This window comes from Budorcas taxicolor, chromosome 11 (genome assembly GCF_023091745.1).
Source record: "Budorcas taxicolor isolate Tak-1 chromosome 11, Takin1.1, whole genome shotgun sequence".
Taxonomy (NCBI): Eukaryota; Metazoa; Chordata; class Mammalia; order Artiodactyla; family Bovidae; genus Budorcas; species Budorcas taxicolor.
In genome coordinates this window covers 96656647-96682209 of record NC_068920.1, presented here as the reverse complement: position 1 = coordinate 96682209, position 25563 = coordinate 96656647, and the positions used below count along the sequence as shown (strand labels likewise).

Below are 25563 nucleotides of genomic sequence, written 5' to 3'. Positions count from 1 at the left end.
CCTTCCTTAGGCTTCTGAATGAACACATTTTTTTTTAATGTTTATTTACTTATTTGGCTGTGCCAGGTCTTAGATGCAGCATGTGGGATCTAGTTCCCTGACCAGGGATTGAACCCAGGCCACCTGCGTTGGGAGCATGGAGTCTTAGCCACTGGACCACCAGGGAAGTCCCTGAATGAACAAATTTATTTCTATTGTGTGTCACCATAAACTGCAAGCTTTTAGCTTCTCCTAGAAATTCATACAACGTGATGTGACAGAACTAACATCACTTTATCTAACCACCTCATTTACATGTTAGAAAACTGATGCTTAATATTAAATGACATAGTAAACCTAGATAGCATATTGAAAAGCAGAGACATTCCTTTGCCAACAAAGGTCCATCTAGTCAAGGCTATGGTTTTTCCAGTGGTCATGTATGGATGTGAGAGTTGGACTATGAAAAAAGCTGAGCGCCAAAGAATTGATGCTTTTGAACTATCATGTTGGAGAAGACTCTTGAGAGTCCCTTGGACTGCAAGGAGATCCAACTAGTCCATTCTGAAGGAGATCAGCCCTGGGATTTCTTTGGAAGGAATGATGCTAAAGCTGAAACTCCAGTACTTTGGCCACCTCATGCGAAGAGTTGACTCACTGGAAAAGACTGTGATGCTGGGAGAGATTGGGGGCAGGAGGAGAAGGGGACAACAGAGGATGAGATGGCTGGATGGCATCACCGAATCGATGGACATGAGTTTGAGTGAACCCCGGGAGTTGGTGATGGCCAGGGAGGCCTGGCGTGCTGCGATTCATGGGGTTGCAAAGAGTCGGACACGACTGAGCGACTGAACTGAACTGAATGACATACTGGTGGTGTTTAACAGACATCAAAAAAATGACTAAATAATGACTGAAATTACATATAAGACTGTGTTATTACAAATTCTACTAACAACCCCAATACCCCCACCTCAGGGGCCCAACCACGGCCACAGTGTTTTACAGGGATAAATGGGAATTCTCAGAACTTTGGTCTCAATGTTTGGCCCATTGCCATCTTTGCTTTATCACAGGGCCCTCAAGAGAGTTAGGTGAAACACATTTAGCTGTAAATATATAGCTTCTCCCTTCAATATAGCTATTATTCATTCATGGAACCAAAAATGTCCTGAGGACTCAGTACACACTCGGCACTGTTCCAGATGCCGGGGATAACAGTAAACCAGGTAAGGACCCAGCACTAGCGAAGCTTACACCCTAGTAGGGTGAGCGGGACAAACAGCACACAAGAAAAGGCAAGACAGCCGAAAGAAAATAAAATGAAGCTAGAGCGATGTGACAGAGGATAACAGCAATAATGCTGCTCAGACGCCAGACTTGATCATTCTTACCACTAAAAGGAAAAGATAATAATGTGAAGTGATAGAGGTCTTAGCCAATGCTACATGGTAATCATACTATATTACATAAACATATCAAAACAACATATCTTACACCTTTTTAAACTTACCAGCTTAAACTTATACGTCGGTTATATCTTAATTTAAAAGATAAAACAGAAAAGAATGGAAGAACGGTTATTTCAGAGCTGGTGGTGGGTCAGGGAAGTCCTGAGACCTCAATGATCTTTCACACTCAGATCAAGAGGAATAACGTTCTCGGCAAAGCAAACTACATATGTGAAGGCCCTACAGTGAGACCAGCACAGCTTGTTGGAGGAACGAAGAGCTCAGTGTGGCCAGAGTCAGGTGGGCAGGGTGAGAGACAAGGAGATGAGGATACAACAGCAGGTCGGGCCAGACACGAAGGGCTGATAAGTGTGATGGAAGACACAGCAGGCTTTTAATGTAACAACTGATGTCACAGGACAAATGTCTTTAAAAGATCAATTCTGATGCTGTGTGAAAAACAGATTCTAGGAGGCAAGGATATGTGCTTAAGTTATATTGGTATAGTCAAATTCCTGCATGTTTTATATACACAACGATCTGAGTAAATTCAGAAAAAGGGAAGAGGAAGAAAGATGCATACCCTCCCCCACTTAGTTGTGGGAAAATGTCCCAAGGAAAAAGATGTTTATCTTCTGCCTCCCCTATCCTGCCCCACCCGCCCCATCTTAAGATTCAAAAATTTCAAGATTTTGTACCTAGATGCTCATTTCATACAAACCTCATTCAGTGTGCACCAAGAATGCGCACAGAGACCAAAGTTAGCAGACCCAATCGCTGGAGCTCATGCACTTATCAAACCAGACACCACCTAGCAATCACAAAGGGACCCCTTGAGCTGATTTTTCCCCACATATGGCGCCGAACAAAGAACACAAATGCAGAAAAGAAACATTCCTCTTACTGTTCTTCAAAACGTAGCTTTTCTCAAGTTGTAGCACAGAAGCACATACGGCCCATGCAACCAGGTTTCTGTGGACAATAAGTTGAACTGCACCTCAAGCAGTGTAACAGTTGGTGGCAAAAGCACAGACACCCCCTCTCATCATTAGCTGTTTTCTCACAAGCTGTCGAAGAACATCACCAGCACATCCTCCATGTTCCTAAGTGAGAAGTATCGTGTCTACCTCACAACTGAGCCACACAGCTGTAACTCAGTCAGCCACCTCTGCTCAAACAGAAACTTCTTGGATGGGAGTACACTCCTAGATTCCCATCAAGGCAGACATTATCAGGTTAACAACACAAATTTATCAGTAGATTAATTTTAACACCTCCATTAGCAATGTATTTAAAAGATTTAATAAAAACAGTAAAATTCAGACACCTAAGCCAGTAAGTATATCTATAGAAGAATCTTACAGTTGCTTTGAACATCCACAGTCATAATCCCTTCAATAAGAAAATCAATATTGTTATGTACCATTTAACCTTGGAGATGTTAATTTTTAGGACTCCATTAAAACTAAAGATTTCTACAAAATTTTGCCTTGGAGAATACCATCTCTAAGGGGAAAAATGTGAAAGTACTATTAATTCCAAAATGTTTAAGCCAACCCAAGGTGAAATCTGACTACTACGCACCTCTTTCCAGATTTGTTTTGGCTATTTGGTGCCACCTGCTGACCGATGAGAACAAGCCACATCACTCCAGGGCAGTGACCAACCTGGGCTCCACCAACCGCCACCACCACCCCCCGACCCCAGCCAACCTCTGACTGTAGAGTAAGACCAACTACAACCCATAAATCTTCCAACCACTGACTTGTCCACAAATTCCTCAACAAGCAAGTATTGGGTCCTTGACGCAAGTTTTAAATAAGTAATTTTAAGAATATAAGCATAGGTGTGCTACGTTTTCTTTTTTTCCAGTTTTTTTTGATGTGGACAATTTTAAAAGTCTTTATAGAATTTATGACAATTCTACTTCTGTTTAGTTTTTTGGCCACAAGGCATGTGGGATCTTAGCTCCTCAACCAGGGATCAAACTGCACTCCCTGCATTAAAAGGCTAAGTCTTAACCCCTGGACCGCCAGGGAAGTCCCTCTAAGTTTTCTTCTTTAATGGTGTTCTTTAATAATGCCATTGCTCCTCCAAACCTCAAGAGGGGACTGGGAAACAAGAGTTCCCATGAGTCTATAAACGAAAGAAATACGATTATATTATTTTTGATTTTCACTTGAGCTCCTAAGAACTTGGATACCAGGGGCAATTTTTTCCTCAAAGTTCTCTGTCCAAAGACAATACCTGCGCCAAACTTTAGAGTGTTCATGATGACAAAAATTTTTTTAAAAACTTCAGGGGTATGCCAAAGCTGAAAATCCCATCTCCCCATCAGGGCCACAGTGAAAAGGTGCCTCTAGGTATTCAAGAGCAACGGCGCAGGGACCTGATGGTGAGGGAACATCAGAGACAAGGCAGGAGCGTGGACGAGTGCGTGTCCGTGACACAGGGATTCCGAAAGCCCAGCAAGCAACACACATCACTATCCTATAACCCAGTTCAACAAGGGACAACGGTGTCAGCTGCGGGGCCGACTTACAGCACACATCCAGGTGTCCCCAGGAGGTTATCTATAAAGGGCTACATTTTCCCAAGGTGCTATCAGTCATGTGTCCCAAGGGCCAGTGAAGCAATCTGTACTTCAATGGCTGTGGGAAGATTAGGGCTGCCCATCTTGGAAGCCTGCCTGGTGGTCGGTCTGCCATCAGAAAAGCTGGAGAGGACTGTTTAAGGCTGGCGTGAGATAAAACCACCCCCACTGCTGAGAGGGGTTCTCACTGCCTCCCTGGCTCGGTGAGGGCCTGAATTCCAACTTGATCACCACAGCAGGAATCCATTAAATAGTCCTTGAGTGAATATAAATCACTGATACCCTAGATGTGATATGAATAAAACCCATGTCTTCTGTGGCTACATATTGGGAAGATAATTAGAAGGGCTTCTCTGCTCTTCTCTTACCATGTGAGAGTGTGTGTGTGCGTGTTTAAGTAAGAAATAAGTTAAAAAGCCAAGCCCCCTCCACAAATTAGTCTGCTCTAATCCTCTGTCCTACTCTAATTCCTATGAACTGGAATTTCCCAAAATACAGACGTTCCACAAAGCTTTATCATTTTCTACTTCATGAAGAAGACAACTTTATTCCTTCAAGCTGGCAAAGACAGAAATAGATGAGGAAACTATTACTGTAGCCCTACAAGGCAAAGAGGTGCCGCCAGCTCTGGCCTGTGTGGCCACAAGGTCACAAACAACAGAAAAGAAACTGGAGCTTCACCACTCCCAGCTTCGGGAGTTGAGTTATTAGTTCTCCTCCTCTTTGAAAGTCAACACCTGGCAAAGTCTAGAGGGAAAACATGATCTGTTTATTTTCCAAGGTACCAAATCTATTTTCCCTGTCACATGGGTATTAGATCAACGCACAGGGTTTTGTTCTTTATGGTTTATCTCCAGGTTTCCTTCCAATGCCCTCTACTGTTTTGCGGGATGATGTTATCCACTGCTCTGTGCCAACAATCACTCCCCGGACGGCTAAGGGCAGGGTCTCCTAAGGATCACCAAGTCAGTGTCTACAACTAAACTCATTCTTTCCTCCAAACCCCATGTACTGCTCTCTCACTCCCTCACCGAACGACACCTCATTTTCTTCACCGACCTCAGCTAGAAACCTTGCAGTCATTCTTCACTTTTCTCTCCTCCCATATTCAGGCCCCCTGGTTCCCTGCACCTCCTGAAAAATCTTAAATTGGCTCAAGCAATAGTTTCTCATTCCAGCACCTCACCTCTGATTTCAACCCCCAATCCACTCCCCTTACACTGCCGCCAGAGGGACCTTTCTAATATGTGATCCTAACCACTTGATTCCCACGACTAAAATCCACCAAATGCCCCCAACCTTCAGAATAATAAATCCATCTGCCTTCTGAATAACGCCCAGAACCCTCTGAAGAGAAATGAGAACGTCTGTGAGGGGCCAGCCCAGCTCTCCAGCCTGGTTTCAGTATTCTTCTCCTCAAGTGTTACAATTCCTGAAGGAAAAGTCACACTCTGGTCTCACCTCCAAACTACCGCCTAGAACAACTCTTTGCTCTTCCCACAAATGCTACCTGAGGGGTTAGCTCATCCCAGAAGCCACACCTGGTGCTTCCTCCACCACCACCACCCAGTCTGAGTTAGGCAACCCACCTATGTCTTCCCTCCTAGACTTCTCATATACCTCCACCCTATCACTATAAGACCACTTCGTAATTTCAAAACATCTATTTACTAACCATCAGCAGGACACAGGCTCTTAAGTTCAAGTCTCCATCACAATGTCCTTGTATTTCTCAACTCCCAGCAAGGTACCTAGAAGCATTAAGTATGGACTGGCTGGGTGAGTGGGAGACTGGATGGAGGATGGGAAGGTGAGGCCACAGAAGCAACGGCAATTCAAGCTGCCACACTGGTACCATCTCCATCAGTCATATAAAGCCCAGAACACACACTCTCCTGAGCTACACAGATCTGCTGGGCTCTCTGCTTTCAAGGCAGTCACACTTTTAGACTAGGCTGTTAATGAAAATGAACACGCATTTAATACAGTGCTTCTCTACACACATATTAAAATCTATATTTCCCTTTTTAATTTAGTTTTTGTCCATGAAAGTAATTTATTTTTTTGTCCCAACTACTCAGATATCAAACAGCAAAGCAACAAAGAGAGAATAAATGGAATTTCCATTGGCGCTACATACATGCACAAACACACTTCATTAGTACCCAATATTAATTAAAGACTTAAATAAACTAAATAAAGAAGAAGGTGACTTAACATTTGCCAACCCTTTTTGAGGAGGAAAACCATATGCTAACCATTACTTCAACAGGACTCACAAATCCAAATGTTCTTTAGACACTTAAAAAAACCCTCTCACTTCGATTAAAAAAAAACTTGAAAAAGGATACACTGGACTGCTGGTGGTCTCATCTTAAAAAAAAAAGATCTTGCTCTGGGACTCTGGAGGGACCACACTACATCTGAAAGGTTCCAGGAAGGGACCTCTGAGAATGCTGCCTCAACCCTCTCAATTCTTCAGTGGCCAGAAAGCAAGAGAGTCACACCCTGTTCACAAGTTTGCCCCCGAAGCTTTCTGCAGTGCAGCACGTGTCAGCCAAGAGGGAGGAGTCTCCGCAAGAAGCCACACCTGGAATCACTGTGATGAATAAGTCTGGCTAACCAAGCATTGCTCAGGTTCATGGAGCCAGTCAGAAGTCCATCCTAAACAACACTGTCTGTTCACCAACACCAGGACACCCAGGGAAAGTCCTAGCGTGATAGCTGACAACATAAGAAAAGGCACACAAAGTCCTTCAGAAATGTTTACCATTCATTTTTGCAATTATCTAGTTTACTTGAAAATTTTTATGGGAACACATCTACTGTACAAAGAGTATGATACAGCTGCATAAAGCAGCCAAAATTCATCGACTCAGACCATTTTGAGAGGGAAGGGTGCTCAAAGACCTGTTTAAACTTAAATCTCACTAACAAAGGTGGTCTTCAAATACTCTATAGTCATCTTAACATCCGTCTGCTTTACTTATCAGTGACAGAGTATGTTAAAATCTACCACCATGATTGTGGATTAACAGACTTTCCTTGTGGCACATGCAAAATCACAATTATCTTCCTGGTGGGTTGTCAACATTATGAAATATTCTATTTTATCCCCATGCATATATTAATTCTACTTTTATTGATAGTAATATTTGCCTTCCCTCCCCACCCCCATTCTGCTCTTTAAAGTCATTTTGTTTTAGGTCTGTCTCTTATTTTTTATTCTAATCCAAGAGTCTGTCATTTAGTGGGCAAATATAACCCATGTACATTTATTAGGATTACTGCTATATTTGAAGTTTCAACCAAATTATTTTGCTTTCTATCTTAAGTAACAAAATATGGAAACTGGGGCCTGAAGACCTATAGCAATAGGATCAAATCATACAGCCATGAACCCGACATCTGTAATTTTTTATCACCACTGAAGCTAGAGCCATTAGAATCATCTAATCTTTAAAATGCAGAGAGCTGATGAGGCTAGCAATCAATGAGAACTCTGTCTCTGCTCTCTCTCTGCTAAGTTGCTTCAGTCGTGTCCGACTCCGTGAGACTCCATAGACGGCAGCCCACCAGGCTCCCCCATCCCTGGGATTCTCCAGGCAAGAACACCGGAGTCGGTTGCCATTTCCTTCTCCAAGGCATGAAAGTGAAAAGTGAAAGTGAAGTCGCTCAGTCGTGTTAGACTCTTTGCAACTCCACGGACTGCAGCCTATCAGGCTCCTCCACGCATGGGATTTTCCAGGCAAGAGTACTGGAGTGGGGTGCCATTGCCTTCTCCGAATGAGGACTCTAGTACTATTAAAAACAATTTAGTACACCCATGATGGATTCATGTTGATGTATGGCAAAACCAATACAATACTGTAAAGTAATTAGCCTCCAATTAAAATAAATTTATATTATATATTTTTAAAAAACTAATTTTTTTGCTGGCTTACTTTATGCTGAGCATGGTGCTTTATTTGCTTTTTCATTTAGTCATCTCCAGTAACCTTCAGAGGTAGATACCATCACTGCCTTATTTTATAGATTAATAAATTTATTAATTAAATAAATATTTATTTAATTATCCATTAATTGCTCTGCCAGTGGTGGTGGAGCAAGGAACTGAGGAAGCCAGGAGGGTTTGAACCAAGTATTTATGACTATATGAATGAATAAATAGCTTGTGCTTTGAGGAACAACCCTTTAATAGTGATCCGTATCAGAAAACTATCTAATGGACCCAAAGTTCTTTAATAAATAAGAAAATAGATTAGCCTCCTTCAAAGCCTAATTACCATGTAAGGCAGGCAACTCACGTAGCCAGGTGTCCTAGCTCATGTGTTCCCAAATGGGGACAATATTTCCCAAAGAATGAAAATTCACTTGGGGGTTGGGGAGAAAAACTTTCTTTCATGTAAGCACAGATATGGTATATCTGTGGTATTAAAATTTCATCAGCATTAAAAATTCAGACTATCTAAAAGAGTTCTGGTGAAGGAAAGGAATATGAAAAACAGGTTAAGAACCCACTGTCCAGGCTAAAGAAAACGTGCGTATTACCTCGAAGCAAATGAAGACTTGAAGGCAGGCCTTAGGAGACAAGAGTGTAAGAGCACATTACTTTGTACTAAAGAACTGGAATTTCATACACCATGGGTCCCATTCATCAGTCTCTGATGTAAAAACCCACAGGAGGTGACTCCTGCCTCACACTAACATAAGCAGTTCAGGGAAGCGCTGATGGCTTAGCCATCTTCTGTCTACAACACTCAAAGACTAAAGCACTCACGACAAACCTTCTGCTACACACTGAATGTTTGTGCTCCCTCCCCCCAGAATTCACAGTTGAATCCTGACACCCAATGTGATGGCATTTGGAGCTGGGCCTTGGGAGGTGATTAGGCCACCTAATGGAGTTATAAGAGAAAGCCCAGAGTGTAGGCATTCCTTCCATCATGTGAAGACACAGCAGGATGACAGCAGTCTATGGACCAGGAAGCAGGCCCTCACCAGACACCAAACGTGCAAGCCTGCAGAGCTACGAGAAATGTATGTTGTTTATATGCCACCCAGACTATAATATGTTGTAGCTGCAGCCCACACAGACTAAGACTCTTTCATTCCTAATATTCAGAAGTAACTTCTTTACTATCCAGATGACAGATGCCACTGGAAGGCCAGCTCTAATTTTATGAATAAAGTCCTAGAGATACATTTTATTTTCTAATTGGGCAAGTTAAAACAGGTTCTCTACTTGGAGGAGCAAAATTAACCCTTACTATAAAGAAAATTACATATTTTAAAAGATTCACTATCAGAAGATACACTGACCATAATTCATTTTATAACAATCTGTTTAAAATGTCACATCAAGGTAGCTTAAAAACTTATCATTACGATACAGTATGGCCAAGAATATTATTCTCTAAGGAAAATTATAATGTAGGGGGAATAACAAGGCATCTCCCTGACCCTCCATTTTATAAACTTCACAATGAACAGTGAAATTATGAACAGATTTATTATTTGAGTATCTTTAAACAAAAGAAAAATTCTTATATACTGCAGAGAAATTTATCCTCATGTACTATTCATACATTAAAATTTTAAACAAAGTACCTTATTTCTTTTCTCTACCTTCATATGATACTATCTAGATTCTAAATACAAATTTGTAAGGTCTAAAATTTTTTTAACACTAGCTTTATTTCAAAAAAAGACTTGCAAAAGTAAGGTCAGCTTTCCCCGTATCTATCTACAAGCCTGAAAATCACCTAATGTGAACCAATTGAAAACATTTAAAAATAATTCCTATTAAAATACAAGGCTTCTTCATATACTTTACAGTTATCCTTGTTTTTTTGTTCTATTAACATAGAAAGGCAATTACAATTGAAATCATTAACTCAATGCAGACCTAACATCACGGTCTTATAGCCAACGCGGAGTTTCTGAGCCACTATAAATAACCACTTTGGTCTTACTTTTACTTCCAGATAGTTTTAAATTACATTAGGATGTCGGTCTAAGGGTACTGCTGCCAAAACGTCAATCCTGACTTTGAGTGAGCTTGCCATTTCACAGTCTTATTCTTTGGGAAATTGTATCAGGTATGAGTGCCTGAACAACAGAGGAGCAATAACATGCTATTTGGAAGCTTTTACTTCTAGAACAGCCCATTGCCAAAATCCTCTGTAAATCTTATCAAGTGAAAACGCATATCTCAATTTTCTGGAATAATGATCAAATGACAGAAAAATGTAAAACCACAGTGCAAGGCAATGCTACAGGAAATGATGAACAAGGCACACACTAAGATCCATGAGAGCTGGGGTCCTCCCTGTCCTGCTAACCTTCATACCCTCAGCACCAGCACTTCAGCCACCGCATAGGCTCATAAACAATGGTGAAAGAAAACGGCACGAGGTGTGGGCAGTGTCACCAAGGAACATTCTAATGCTGGGGCACAATGCCTCCTTCTGCCTAAATTATATGAGTCCTGGATCAGGATAAACTGTAATTGTTATGTAAGGGGTGACAGTCTCCTAACTCAGATTCATTTAGGAAAGAATGAATCTTTGTAAGAAATTTCTTTTCAACTCGCAAAATATGAAGGGTCCTCTCCGGACAGGAATGGAATAATCACAAATTTCACAGATCTCATTTGGGATAAATAAACATACTAATCTTAAATATGTCATATTCTGAGAATCATTCCCCTTTGCAAAATGCCTAAGATCTTAGGCTTGTCTAATAATACCAATTTCCAAAGGTTTAAATATTATAATATGAATTCAATTTTCTTGAAGAGCAATACAAACAAACCTCACTGCTTGCATTTATACTTTAGCAGCAAACCCTCCCCTCCGCATGGCTGGTAAATGTTTCCCAAACTATTTAGAAATCTGCAACTTTTCAAATAAACAAAATGAGTAAAGGTTGGCCTATGATACTTGAAAAGGAAAAATGACATCAATCCCGGAAAGAAACATTCAAATAACCACCATTTTAACAGGATCAAACCTCTACTACCAAAATTTGTTTAAACTTTCTCAATTTGGAAAAAAAAAAAGTTTGTTCTTTTAAAAAAAAAAAAAACTTTTAACAATAAAGACTGAAATCCATACGAATCCTACACCTTACTGTTTAAAACTTGATTACGAAGGTCCTCAGCACCAAGCTTCGTAACAAAGGTCAGTTAAAGCAAATGTGGAGATTCCCTTTTGCTTTTGGTAATATTTAAACACTGATATTGGGCTTCCCAAGTGGCCTCAGTGGTAAACAGCCCATCTGGCAATGCAGGAGACGTAACAGACACAGGTTCAATCCTTAGGTTGGGAAGATCCCCTGGAGGAGGGCATGGCAACCCACTCCAGTATTCTTGCCTGGAAAATCCCATGGACAGAGGAGCCTGACAGGCTACAGTCCATAGGGTCGCACAGAGCTAGACACGACTAAGTGACTTAGCATGGCATAGGAGAAAAAGGAGGCACCCTGGTTAAAACACTGCCTAAGCTTAGAATCACAGAAGATCTCTCTGATACAGAACCAAGTGTGCTTTCACTATAGGTGACCAGACACAAGCACACACATCCACTGAAGGGCGAAGCCATAACCCAACCATGCCAGCAACCCAATGTTCCAAACTGGGCAGAAAGGCAAAGCAGCAAGCACAACCTGTCCATATTTTGCTTGGCTCCCCCTCTATTGCTCAAATTTCTTCAAAATGAAAATGAGGTCTTAGCTGGTGAAGTCCTCAATCAGGTTCAAAAGCAAAAGCACACCAAGGACACACTCTACAGCACAGGGAATTATAGCCATTACTTGAAATAACTTAGTTTCTGTTGTTTAGTTAGTTGCTCAGTTGCATCCAACTCTTTGCAACCCTGTGAACTGAAACACGCTAAGGTTCCCTGTCCTTCAGTATCTCCCAGAATTTGCTCAAACTCATGTCCATTGAGTCAGTGATACCATCCAACCATTTCATCCTCTGTCGCCCCCTTCTCTTGCCCTCAATCTCTGTCAGCATCAGGGTCCTTTCCAATGAACCAGCTCTTCACGTCAGACGGTCAAGGTAATTGGAGCTTCAGCATCAGTCCTTCCAATGAATATTCAGGGTTGATTTCTTTTAGGATTGACTGGTTTGATCTCTTTGCGGTCCAAGCATCAAATTTTTAGTGCTCAGCCTTCTTGATGGTCCAACTCCCACAACCACTCCTGATTACTAGAAAAACCATAGCTTTGACTATACCAACCTTTGTCAGCAAAGTGATGTCTATGCTTTTTAATATACTGTTTGTCATACCTTTTCTTCCTGGGAACAAGCGTAATAACCTATAATGGAGTATAATCTACAAAAATACTGCATCACTATGCTACATACCTGAAAGTAACATAATACTATAAATTAACTAAACCTGAATTAAAATATTGATAATTTAAAAAAAATTTTTTAAGGAGAGAATGCAAAGGAAACCAGGAACCTTTCCTGTTCCTGCAGTAGAAGGATATAGGCTTAAAAGAATAAGAATCAGAGGATCCAGACAGCTTTGAATTTCTTTAAGAGTTCTCTGGTGATGTGATTTTGGAAACTGTATTTTTAAATTTCTTATCTGACCAGAGTCAAGCCTGTACTGTCATCTCCTTGTTATGTTATTAATAACATATTTTTAAAATATATTATTAATAAACCAATTTTCTACTTCCCAAAATATCTACAACATAACACACACTTTGTTTTTCCTTCCTCCAAACACTTTCAAAGAAGTTTGCTGTTTCTTTTGTCAAACTCAGCAATGGAGTAAAGAATGAACAGGACAGGAGGACAATTCAGAGAACTGGAGGGAATCAAACTGTTAGCATCCTTTGATTCTGTGCAGAGAGAAAATAGAGTGGGCACCTCAGCAGTGGCTCGATTTTTAGTGGTGTCTGAGAGACCTCTAAAGCTGCCTTTCCTGCATTAAACGCGAATTTCAACCCAGAAAGCATGCGAATTAGGAAGGCTTTCTTTTTTAAAATATTCATTTATTTGGCTGTGCCATGTCTTAGTTGTGGCATGTGGGATCATGTACCCTGACCAGGGATCAAACCCGGACCCCCTGTGCTGGGAGTGCAGTCTAGCCACTGGGCCACCAGGGAAGTCCCAGGAAGGCTTTCTAATCTCCCATCAGCAGAGACGTTCTCTCTCAATCATTTGCGACCTTAAAGATAGGGACAACAGACAAATAAGAACCGAGTCAGCCTAAACATTCCTTTCTCCAGGAAGGCTCTTCTGAAGCCCCCAGCCCAGGGCATCCTGTTACATTTTTTCTTCATGGCATGTACCAAGACTGTTTAAAAAATTACCTATTAAAAGATTAGCTCACCTTATTTACCATACTCTCTATGAATTACTAGTATCTCTTTTTAGCAACATATCCCTAGGTATAATGCTTAGCACATGGTAGACAATAGGTAAACATTTAATGAATAAAGTTCATATGGAAAAAATTTTAATCGTCCAACGATATTAGATGCACTTTCCCTAATAGAGCAGCTGTATCAGGAAGAAAAAATTTCCAGTTTCTCCAAAGGTGAAGTTGTTCAGTCGTGTCCGACTCTTTGCGACCCCATGGACTGTAGCCTATCAGGCTCCTCTGTCCATGGGGTTTTCCAGGCGAGAGTGCTGGAGTGGACTGCCATTTCAACTTTGTTCAAATTAAAGCCATAAACAGTAAAAACTCAAACAAAACTGAAATAAATCTCCTAAGAATTATCTACATTTTACATTTTCTACTATACTTATAACATTAAATTTTTTGATTTCCCATAATCACCAAAGGAAAACTTCAAATGGCAACATCAAATTTCTATCTAAATTACAAAGGCTGATTTCCCAAGTCAAGTCTTTATTGCTGGCTGAATAGCAATACTCAAAGGGGGTTGACTGCAAAACTAAAAAGGTAGTGGGAGACATTCAAAGCCTAGCGCCCAGGCTGGTCAACACTTTCCTCATCATCAGAGGCACACTCAGCAACACAGAGGACCCTGGACCAAGAAGGGGCTCATAAGTGTTTAAGAACACATCCTTCATTTAGATTTTTTTAACTACCCAAAGTTAGAAGCGGTGAAAACTGACAGCAGTGCAAAGAAAACATGGTCAGCTCAATAGGAAGCACCAGCAGAAGGTAGGGCAACTGTCAGAAATAAAATAATCACCAAGGGTTCTGAGCAGCTCAGAATGTCCAGAAGCGGGCAGCCAGGCTGTAAGACACCTTGGGAGTCCAGGCCAAAACTTAGGACCCCCGAGGGGAAAACACTCTTAAAGCGACACCAGACAACTCTCTTTAAGTAGCTTAGGAGCTCTCATGTGGGCGCTGGCACAGACTCCTTGGCAGGCTGTGAGCAACAAATTCATAGTGACTCAAGGTTAGAAGGAGCTTTCTAACAACTAGAGCTGTCCAAAAATGCAAAGGGCTGGCCAGAGAGCAAGGGAGTTCACCAGCATCAGCAGAGGCTCACCCGGGGTGGGTAAGTATCATTTGACAGAGCAGCCGCAGCGGACTGAGTACTGGGTGCAAAGAGGGGCTGCAGGAATTCCAACATCCCTTTCAACTAACAGGCCTCTGTGATTTGGTTAACCACAAAGTGTTCACCGTTCTTCTGATCACACATTGTAGTAATAACCACCGTGCTCACAATGTGGTTCTCCAGGCATGCACCATACCCCCTTCCATGGGGCTGAGCATATTCCAAAAGAATGGTTTTGCCTATTTTTAACTGAATCTTTTATTACTTTAATTACAACCATTCTTGGTTGGGGTGTTTTCATATTAAAAGAATGTCTGCATTCTCTTTAAAACAAAAGTACTCTTCTGCAAATATTTATAAACATTCACATTGGGTTTCACAATCCCATGGAAAAAAATGAGCAAAAGGTTTTGAGAATGCCTTTTATATTTTAATGGAAACATTAATTTTAAGAGTACCACTGGAAATATTTATCATATTTTATTAGGTAAGTTTATAATCTTTAATATCACAGGTAGCAAGTAAAACATCTGTTCATTAAAAAAAAAAAAAAAAGTTTTCCTTAGAAAATACTGCCCGTGCTAATGTGACATATTTTTGAGGGCATTATTACTGAGTCAGGGATTTTGTCCTTCACAAAAAGTGGAGACATTCCTGCTATCTGAAAACGCAAAAATTTTTTATCTAAGGAAGTCACAGAACATCACGATATGAAACAGCTTGTGCGTTATAATTCTTCTGTTGATACAACTTATATGAAAACCTTTCCTTGATTCTTCAGTCTGGGAAGGAGACTGTACCTGTGTTTCAAATTTCCCTAAGAAATTCCTCTGTGATTCTCCTGATCAGAGTTTTGCTCTAACGGAGGGGACTGGACTGCATCAGTCCCAGCCGCTGCACTTAAAGGTGCTCACATACCCAGCATCAGTCACTTTGCAGATTAGTTCTGACATAAGGATGGGGATACTTAGAAGATGAGCTGGTGACAAACCAAATCAACAACCCAGGTACCACACTGCTGCCAAACTGGCTTTATTTTGGCTATTTTAAAATGCAGTTTTTAGAAGCATCCTCATCTCACCCATTTTCTATAGGCAGATCATGTCTGAAAAAAAGTGAACGTATATATTTGGAAGCATCAAGAAAACACAAGAAAGCCACTCACTGCAATCACACTAAGCTATGAGACAACGAAGAGTTAGGCATTTAGCAGTTCCTAAGCCAGAAGCTGGTTGGTTCTGCCTTACAGTGATGGGTCTCTAGGGCTTCCCTTACGGCTCAGCTGGTAAAGAATCCGCCTGCAATGAGGGAGACCTGAATTCAATCCATGGGTTAGGAAGATCCCCTGGAGAAGGAAAAGGCTACCTACCACTCCAGTATTCTGGCCTGGAGAATTCCATGGACCGTATAGTCCATGGGGTCACAAAGTTTCAGACTGGTCTCTAACACTGATGCGCTTCTTGAAAAGAACTGATTGATACATTCAAAGACAGAAAGAGAAGGCCTGTTTGTAAGACCAGTGATGAGAGCATGGGTCAACACGGTGACCTACAATGATGATCATTCTCAAGCTTATGGAGACTTTTTGCATCTTCACCTTGGATACTTTGAAATTCCTCAGATTCTCTGAGGGACTAGGGAGCCGTTGTCGAGATTTCTCTAAAATGCATGTTGCCCCACACTGGTCTGTAGAAGGACGACAGGGAGTGTGCTGGTCTTCTTTGCATGCTCTGACTGCAAAGGCACTAAGCAAGTGAGCAAACAGACCCCTCACATGACACCTAGTCTTCCGTGTACACAGAGTGTTGAAAGATTGGCCGAGTTCCCGCGAGATCATTCTCCTGTCTCCAGATAGGAAGAAACAGTGAAATACATCAGAATGGAGACTCCAGCCTCTGGGGGCAGGTGGAGATTGGATGACCAGGGTCCAAAAATGTCTCTTCTTTTAAACCAATAAGCTCAGTAGAATAAGCTCTACACGGGAACAAGATTTGTTTTAAACTCTGGGATCACTACCAGAAGACTAAGAATGTACTCAGTTGCTGAAACCCTTCTTAGTGGAAAATCCAGTGCCAGTTTTGCAGGCAGGGAGGGTCGGCTCATGCCGACAGAGGGAACGTGCAGTGCTGGTAAGTGCTTTCTCCTCAGAGGTGAGCTGGCTGCTGTGTCAGCCCCAGAGTCTGTGCAGAGCTCCCTCTTGACTGAGAGAAGGCACAGCCAACAAACACGTACCCTCTTCAACCTGACTGCTCACCACTCACACACTCTCCAAGAACTCTCTCTCTAAAGTTCCAGAAAGTTCCTGCTAACCAGCTCCACAGGCTTTCCAGGTGAGGGATGAGGAGCCCCCTCCCCCTTGCTCTCAGCGTACATTTCAAAAAGAAGAAGAAAATAAAATCGGCAAGGCCAGTACCTGCCCTTGGTTTTGCACTGAGGGAGAGTTTTCATTAACACGTCTCTGAGGGCTGAAAGTCCATTAATCTTTACATCCAGGACTGTGCAGACAATGCAGGCTGGGAGCTGTCACCTGCTCATATGCATTTTGGCTCAAGACACACTCTCTGAAGTGAGTATTTATCTGACTTCCTCTAAATGGCAGGAGGTCTCTTCCATCTCTGCTGTGCTTCTCTTGCCAGAAATAGACAGTGAGGTCAGGAGCAGCCTCTCTGATGTAAACCAGCTCCTCACAGAGCAGCAGGTGGGAGGCAAGGAAATCAGACCACTCTGGCGGCCTGACCACCCCACAGCAGCTCAGCACACGCCACCCAGCGCAGCCTACAATTCTCAGGTCCTTGTGACTGGCTCCTAGAGTCACAAACCTTCACATCAGCTTCTCAATGACAGCAGAGGTAAGGCATTCAGGTCCAGAGAGCACAAAATCACCAGCTTCCCCCATCACGGCCACAGTCTCCCTGGGAGGGGTGTGGGTGCAGGGTCACTTCAAAGGCCAGTGAGTACTTTAAATAAAGGATGTGTGAATTCTCCAACTGACACCCTGAGAATAAAAACACACACGTTTTCCTTTCCTTCATTTGCTCCATTTCTCCAAGTTCCACATTTGGAAACAGATACTGTCATATTACAAGAATAGACGGCAGGTCTGGAAATGAACCAAAGCTCTTTAGTCCAGTCTTGCTTTACAATGCAAATGTTTTTCTGTCACACATTCCAAAAAATGCTAATCATCAACTGCAGCACAAATTTTCAGGAAGCTATACATACTTACCAAAATTTCTTCAAACTTTCCTCAAGAAAAGTCTCCATGCACATAAACTGCTCCATGCCCCTGGCTTCCTCTCCTCTCACAACTCCCCAGTCCCCCTCCTTCGTGATCTCCCCTCCTCTAGGGGAGGGGGCTTCTACCCCCAGGTGGAATGCCTGGTGTGAGCAGACAGGGTGAGCCGGGTCACCACCCCCAGCACCACAGCCCACCACACGGCTAGAGCACCCATCTGCTGGAGCAGTAACCACCAACATGAAGTACAGGTGAAGAGGGCCTTGCAGACAAAGCCTCAGACATGATAAGAGCTGGAAACGACCAACTCAGAGTGCACATGGTCCATCCCCTCTCATTGGATACCACACGCCTGCACCTTGTTGACCAGCAGGTTAGCACTTAATTGGCTTAAATTATCCTTAATGGACATACACAGCATTAGCCACGGTCAGTTATAGCAAACACTGTGCCTAATTAATACATACTGTTCCCTAAAAGAGAAGGAAGCATCTGGGAGATGCAGGAGGGGACCGGCTATTTGGTGGTAAACACCAAGTGGTCCGGAAGCTACCATCTCATTTAGCTAATTACAAATCTGTTTCTGGGGCGGGGATCCAGGCTAGAGGGCAGAAGAACCTGAGGCAGTTCACCTCCCTTCTCACTGAGGAATGAGGTAGCTCCAGTGGGAAAACAGGGGTGGTTCTACTTGGGGGAAAGGGACAGGGAGCTCAAGGCCCTGTCCTCTGCACTGGGTCCTGTTTTCCGAAGTTTCCTGGCCTGACTCTGCGCAGGGTAGTCCAAGGGCCTTTGGGGAAAGATCACCAGGGATCTGCAATCAGAGACTCTGCCGTCCCTTCCAGAAACCAATTACCCCACATTCAGGTCAGAACCCGGAGAAGGCAATGGCACCCCACTCCAGTACTCTTGCCTGGAAAATCCCATGGACGGAGGAAACTGGAGGGTCGGACACAATTGAGCGACTTTACTTTCACTTTTCACTTTCATGCACTGGAGAAGGAAATGGCAACCCACTCCAGTGTTCTTGCCTGGAGAATCCCAGGGACGGGGGAGCCTGGTGGGCTGCCGTCTATGGGGTCGCACAGAGTCAGACACGACTGAAGTGACTTAGCAGCAGCAGCAGGTCAGAACCAGGGGAGGCTCGGGACAGGTAAGCCAGAGGCTCCAGGCCTCGGCTGCCTCGTCTATAAAGAGAGAGGACTGGGCCAGAACAGCAGTTCCCAGCCCTGTGCACACATTACAATCACTTTGGGTGATTCTGTGATTAAATTAGACTCAGGCAGGAGGATCTGTAAAACTAAAGTGAAAGTCGCTCAATCATGTCTGACTCTTTGCAATACCATGGACTATATAGTCCACAGAATTCTCCAGGCCAGAATACTGGAGTGGGTAGCCTTTCCCTCCTCCAGGGGATCTTCCCAACACAGGACTCAAACCCAGGTCCCCTGAACTACAGGCGGATTCTTGACCAGCTAAGCCACAAGGGAAGCCCAAGAATATTGCAGTGGGTAGCCTATTCCTTCTCCAGCGGATCTTCCCAACCCAGGAATCGAACCAGGGTCTCCTGCACTGCAGGTGGATTCTTTACTTAAGTGTTGAGAATAATGAATCAACTAGAACCCCTTCTAACTTAGGAAAAAAAAAATTCCTAAGCCCCAAATATCAATGAAGTCATCTGCACTCCTCCCCTTAAAGGGCATTGCATGGGGATTTAAAAAGTGAGCGCATTGCTAAGTAAGGCAAGTACTGTCAAAGCCATCCCGGCGCCAGGAACACGGGATGAGCTCGGAGGACTGTAGCCGCCCTGAAGGATCTTGAAGTTTCCAGTCAGCTCTGAAATGTGGACACTGTATTTGGGATTTAGATTTTCTTCCCTATGCTGCCTGCAACATGAGTCTCACAATAAACTATATCTTCAACGAAAATGTTGTGGTTATTTTAAATAAGTCTTCAGCTAACAAATGAGACTGTTTGCCATTGTTGATTTGTTTTTAAAGAATGAAAAACTACTTAAGCATTCGTTCATCTCCTCACTTTCAGTGGATAACAGACCACAGAAAAAAGGATAAAACAAGTCTGAAGAAATGAACAATTAACATAACAAAAAACTGAAAAGAAGTATAATACCAAGATGCCAAAAATACTGATTATATTTCAATCACTATTTGCGCTTTCATCTGGAAAACATCCTCCGTTGGAAAGTACCCAGGGTAACAGCTGCATTGCTTTTTTGACTTTCACAAACACTCTAAAAGTTAGCCAGAACTCTGGACTGGCTGACATCCAGGGTTTTATTATTATGTACCATTAGTTCATAGTGAGAAACGTGGGCTAGGGAACGGAGAAAGCGAAGTAACAACAGGGGCTTCGTAATCGTGTGCAGATGTGAACGTTTCTGAAGCTTTATTTGCCAGAGAATGCCTCCCACATTACTTCCATTACCTGGAGGCTTTATTAATTTAATTAGGTAATTACAAACGTTATATTTTTAGGTCATCTTTTAGATACTTAACGTTAAACACTTTTTCTTATGTCAGTGGCTGGGCCATGCTGACGTTTTAATAGTTTTCATATGTAATGCAAACTGGTCAGTGTTCTTCCCCTCTTGCTCCACTTTTTAGCAAGTGCAGAAAACAAATCAACAGACATACAACCAGTCCCCTTCTTTCCTTATGTCTTTTCTTGTCACATCAATTATGGCTCAAAAGTCTCTCACTTTTAGTAACTTCATACATATTGGGGCTTGTATCATTTTCTTGAAAAGTTTATAAAAGCCAAATGGAGTGGTACAAGTCCAGTACAGACTTTTCAATCTCATGAACCTCTAAAGCTAAACAAAAAAAAAAAAAAAAAAAAGAGGGACCAATACAGGTTTCTAACTTCTATTAAGTAAGGAACAAAAACTAAAACAAACAAGAAAGACTGCTATGTGATACTGCCACTATTCTATAAAGACTCCAAGGATCATCACCATCATCATCAGAAAATTCAAAGATCTATACCCTATGCAGAAGAGGACAAATGGTGATCTTACATCAAGGCTTCTGAAGTGGGCAGTGAGCGACCCACAACACACCTGGTCCCACAGGTGCAAAGGGAAGCATAAGCTGGTAGGCAGATGACGAACTCCGAAACCCAAGTCACCTGATCAGGAACAGGAGCAAGGCTCCTCCAGGCGTCTGCATCCCTACCTGGACATTACTTCTGAAGTCCCTTCCTGTTTTGAAGTCCAATAACCATTAGATGAGAACACTCTGCTAGACTGTTACCTATTTTATTAGGATGAGGGATAAGAACCATGTCTCTTATCCCCCACAGTGTGTATCTCCAGCACCCAGCACAGCAGCTGCCACAAAGTAAGGGCTCGCTCAATATTTACCGAATAATGACTTTTCTCACCTCTGCAGTATTAAAGGATTTTAAGAAAGATGCATTGATGATTGGTGTCTGGTAGCTTCCTAAAAGAAATATAACATGGATCTGGCTGTAATTTTTAACTCTATGTATGTATGTATATTTGCATTACTTAACACTTATATTAAGAACTCTATGTGTCAGGTCCTAGACCTTTACAAATACTAACTCGTCTAATCCTCAAAATGTCCTTTCGAGGCAGGCATGCTTATCTTTCCCATTTCACAGATGAGAAAACTGACACAGAGTGGTGAAGGAACTTGCCTTAGGTCAAAGAAAGCTAGTGGAGTCCAGATTTGAAACCAAGCAGTCTAGTTCTCAGTCTATCCTCTGCTGTCCAATATGGTTGCCAGGAATCACATGAGGCTATTTAATTTTAAATAAATTAAAACTGAATGAAAATCAAAATTCAACCCCTCAACGTACTAGCTATCTATGTGCACTCAGGAACCACATATAGCTCAGGGCAACAGTACTGAGCCATGCCTGGGGGAACACTCCCCAACAGCACAAAGCCCCTCTGGAAGCGTGGTCTCCACTCTCAGGCGATGCCCCACTGCGGCCTCTCCATCTGGCTGTGGCTCCAGACCTTGCACTCCCACCTCCACGCTGAGCCTCCAGTGCAGCAAAACAGAACACGAAGGGGCTTTCCAACTGGGGTTCTGTAACACCCATTCTTCAAGCAAAAGTATGTAGAAACAAGCCAATAGCAGCTTGACTTTTGATAGATGTCCTCAACAAGAAAGCTGGGCTTGTTTTTTCCCTGTTACGCTCTATTCTTCTCCCGGCAGGATGTCTGCAGAAATGGTCTCTGGCTGGTAGGTCACTGGTGCACACTTGCACCTGTCCTGCTGTGAAGCGCAGAAATTCTGTTTTATAGATTTTGTAAGCAGAGTTCAGCTAGAGGGTAGCCCTTCCCAAAATTCAGCTCCCAAAATATTTGTGGACATTAAAAAAAACACACACAAAAGGCACATCACATATGATTCTTTCTGTAACATGGAAACAAAAGCTTTTGGTATCAAGGCAGCTTTAAATTCTGTCTCAGAGGAGGATTCAGAGTGGGCTGCCACTGAGGAGTGGGATGGAGGGGGTGTTAGAATTTCTGCAACTCCCAAAATAGCTAAAACTCCCAAAATAGCAGTTGTGAAAGTTTAATTACCTAAGAAGGGTAACACATCACCTCATTGTTCAATATAACATCTGAACCCAAAAAGACTCAAGGGGAAATGAGACACAGGGCGGGTAAACTATGGTAGAAAAAGGGTCAAGTCCCAGAACTAAGGGCCAGGAAAATAAAGAAGTAAAGAGGAAAACTCTTTGGGTGGAGTGAGTATCAAGGGAAGAATGAAAGTAGGAAGACTGAAAAAAAACAAAACAGAATGAACTCACAGTCCTGCTGTGGCTGTCCCAGTTGTGAGATTCTGTCTCTGCTTGTTAAATGACGTCAATACAAGATCTATAACAAAATATTATATTCTCATTCCTTCTCTCCCTTTCTAAACTAGCCTTCTCTTTTAAAAAATGATGATTACTTTCAGAGAACTCCAGAGGGTTCCCCACAGAAACTCCAGGGTTTCCTCGACACTCATGCATCATACGAGTCAATAGAAGGCAAGTTTCTCTGGCAGTGAATAGAGCAGGGAGCCAGGTATGCTGGGCTCCTGGATCAGGGTGGGGGTGGTGGTGTCAAATACCCACAACCAGGAGTTCAATTTGTGGCTGGACATCAGATCTTCATGTTCCATGCCATATGTCTGTCCCCATTTACAGGTGGCCCTCTGCATCCATGGGTTCATCCACAGAGGGCCACCTCTACTATGCCACTTTATGTAAGGGACCTGAGCATCTGCAGAATTTTGTATGGAGTGGGAGAGTGTTCCTGGGACCAATGCCCCCAGATACCGAGAGATGAGAATACAGTTTCCTGAACAACTATCCCCACAGACATGTGCTCACATCATCATTTGTGATTGATGCTGAGTACTATTGCACAGTATGGATGTACCATGACTTTATTTAACCAAGTTCCTACTAAGTGAACTCACTCAGTCGTGTCTGACTCTTTGCGACCCCATGAACTGTAGGCCTACCAGGCTCCTCCATCCATGGGATTTTCCAGGCAAAAGTACTGGAGTGGGTTGCCATTTCCTTCTCCAGGGGATCTTCCCGACCCAGGAATTGAACCCGGGTCTCCCACACTGCAGGCAGATGCTTTACCCTCTAAGCCACCAGGGAAGTTTTGTTCACTATTCTCAAAAATATTTTCATGAATGTGGTAATATCACTGTTAACTGTGTCCATTATTTTGTTAGGGTCAATTTCTAGATGAGAAACCTGCTACCCTGGAAAAATGGGTTTTCCCACCAGCACTGCAGGAAAGGGCCTGTTTTCCTTTCACCCTGATCACACCAAGTAAGTTAAGAAATAAGGAGATTCAGTTGCATGTCTTTGCTTACTAATGATGTGACCTTGAATGTTTTCATTATTTAAACTGATCACTTCTTTGGGCAAATTACTAACTTCTCTATGCTTCAGTTTATCTGTAAAATAATTTATTATAATAATTATAATATTGTAATATATAATAATAATATTACTTATTACATAATAATATAATAATAATTCTGTATCTCATAGAACTGTTTAGAGAATTGAGTTAATGCATATAAAAAGCTTAAAACAATTCATGGAACATTAAAAATAACTGTTACTATTTATACTTTTTAACTTATTTCTGATAAGGAAGAAATCTTTCTTTGAAACAATAGAGTTCACATTGGTGGTTACTTTTTCTGAACAGCACAGATGAAATAATTATCACTGGATAACAAAGAATCACTGTATGTATCCACATGTAATTGTACCAGTGGACCTCCCTCTCCTTCATTTAGTTATAATATCCACTAGATCAAGGCTATTTTTCTGTAATATAAATAAAAACTACATCTGAATAAAATTTTAATCAATTGTACATTCTTAGATTTAATTTCAATAAAATTCTGCATTTTCCAGAATTTTAAAAACTTTATAATAAAATCTTATAACAAAAAATATTCCAAAACAAAGTTTGGTTAAATAAATCATGATGTATGTAATATGTAGACTCCCATGCATCAATAAAAACAATATTTTATATTTAGGTGTAAAACATGGAACAATGCTCAGATGAAATACCAGGTAACAAAACAAGCAGGTGATGATTCTATTTCTGTTTGAAAACATACATTTATCAGGAGTAATATACATACCAGAATGTTAAAACTAGTTCTTAGCACTGGGTGATGGTATAAACGGCAATTTAAATTTTATTTTTGAAAGAAAATCATGTTCTCCTTAGTTTCTGCAAAGAACATTGCATTTTTTGAAATGAGAAATGTTAAGTATTTCTACAGGTGGGATTCCAATGTGGTGTCCAGTTTCTTGGACAGTGCAGAGCTGTCTGGCAGGGCAGCCCCTCTTGGATAATAAGATCCTCTCTGGCAGGAAAATTCTCTCGACAGACTGGGGAGTGGAATCTCATCAGGGCTCCTTGAGCTCCAAGTTAGCAATTCCCATCTCCCCATCCTCCTAGACACAGGGAAAGGCCCGAGCTGATTTTGTCTTTCTCCTGCTTACCACCTAGCAATGATGTCCTGAGGCTTTCAAAACAAAGCTTCGAGCTATACAATAAGCACACAAGGCCCTTGCTTTCCCCCAGTGTCACCCCCTGCCACAAACCTGCACACCCTCAATTCTCGGCAGCTCAACCCTCTCGCAGTTCCCAGACTCTGCATGCCCACTGAGACACCCCTCACTCACACTCAGCTCAAGCTCCCCTCCCACAGGGGACCTTCATGGTAATCCCTGTGCACAGCATTTTGAACACTGAACCACAATCATCAGCTCATTCCTGCCCACCTTCTTGATTGTGAGTAAGTTGGGAGGGATATAGCCGAGTGGGAGAGTCAGTAGACAGGTGAAGACAGAACTCCTTGAGGGAGAGTTGACAATTAATAGCTATAATGAACTGCACATACATAAACTACATGAGTTGATAAGTTCTGACATAAATATACCAACCCATGAAACCATCACCGCCATGAAGGAAATGAGCATATCCATCACTCCAGAAAGGTTCTCTGTTCCCCTCTATGTTTTGCTCCTCCTGGCCCACTTCCACCTAACCCCCCCAATCCCTGACCCCCAGATACCCACCAATCTGCTTTCTGTCCCTGCAGATTATAGTCTGTGTCTTCTATATACATAGAATTATTTAGTACGAACTCTTTTTCTGTCTGGCCTCTTCACTCAGCACAATTATTCTGAGATTCACTCATGTGCTGCATACAGCAATAACTGATTCTTACATTACTGCTGAGTAGTATTCAACTATACGGATATAACTCAGC

General features: G+C 42.2%; 1 protein-coding gene across 2 annotated transcripts in view; it reads right to left on the bottom strand.

Annotated features, from left to right (window-relative positions):
- The window catches only part of SPTBN1 (spectrin beta, non-erythrocytic 1), a 209611-nt gene that overhangs the window by 146920 nt on the left and 37128 nt on the right, over positions 1–25563 (bottom strand). The gene's annotated exons all lie outside the window — the stretch shown is intronic.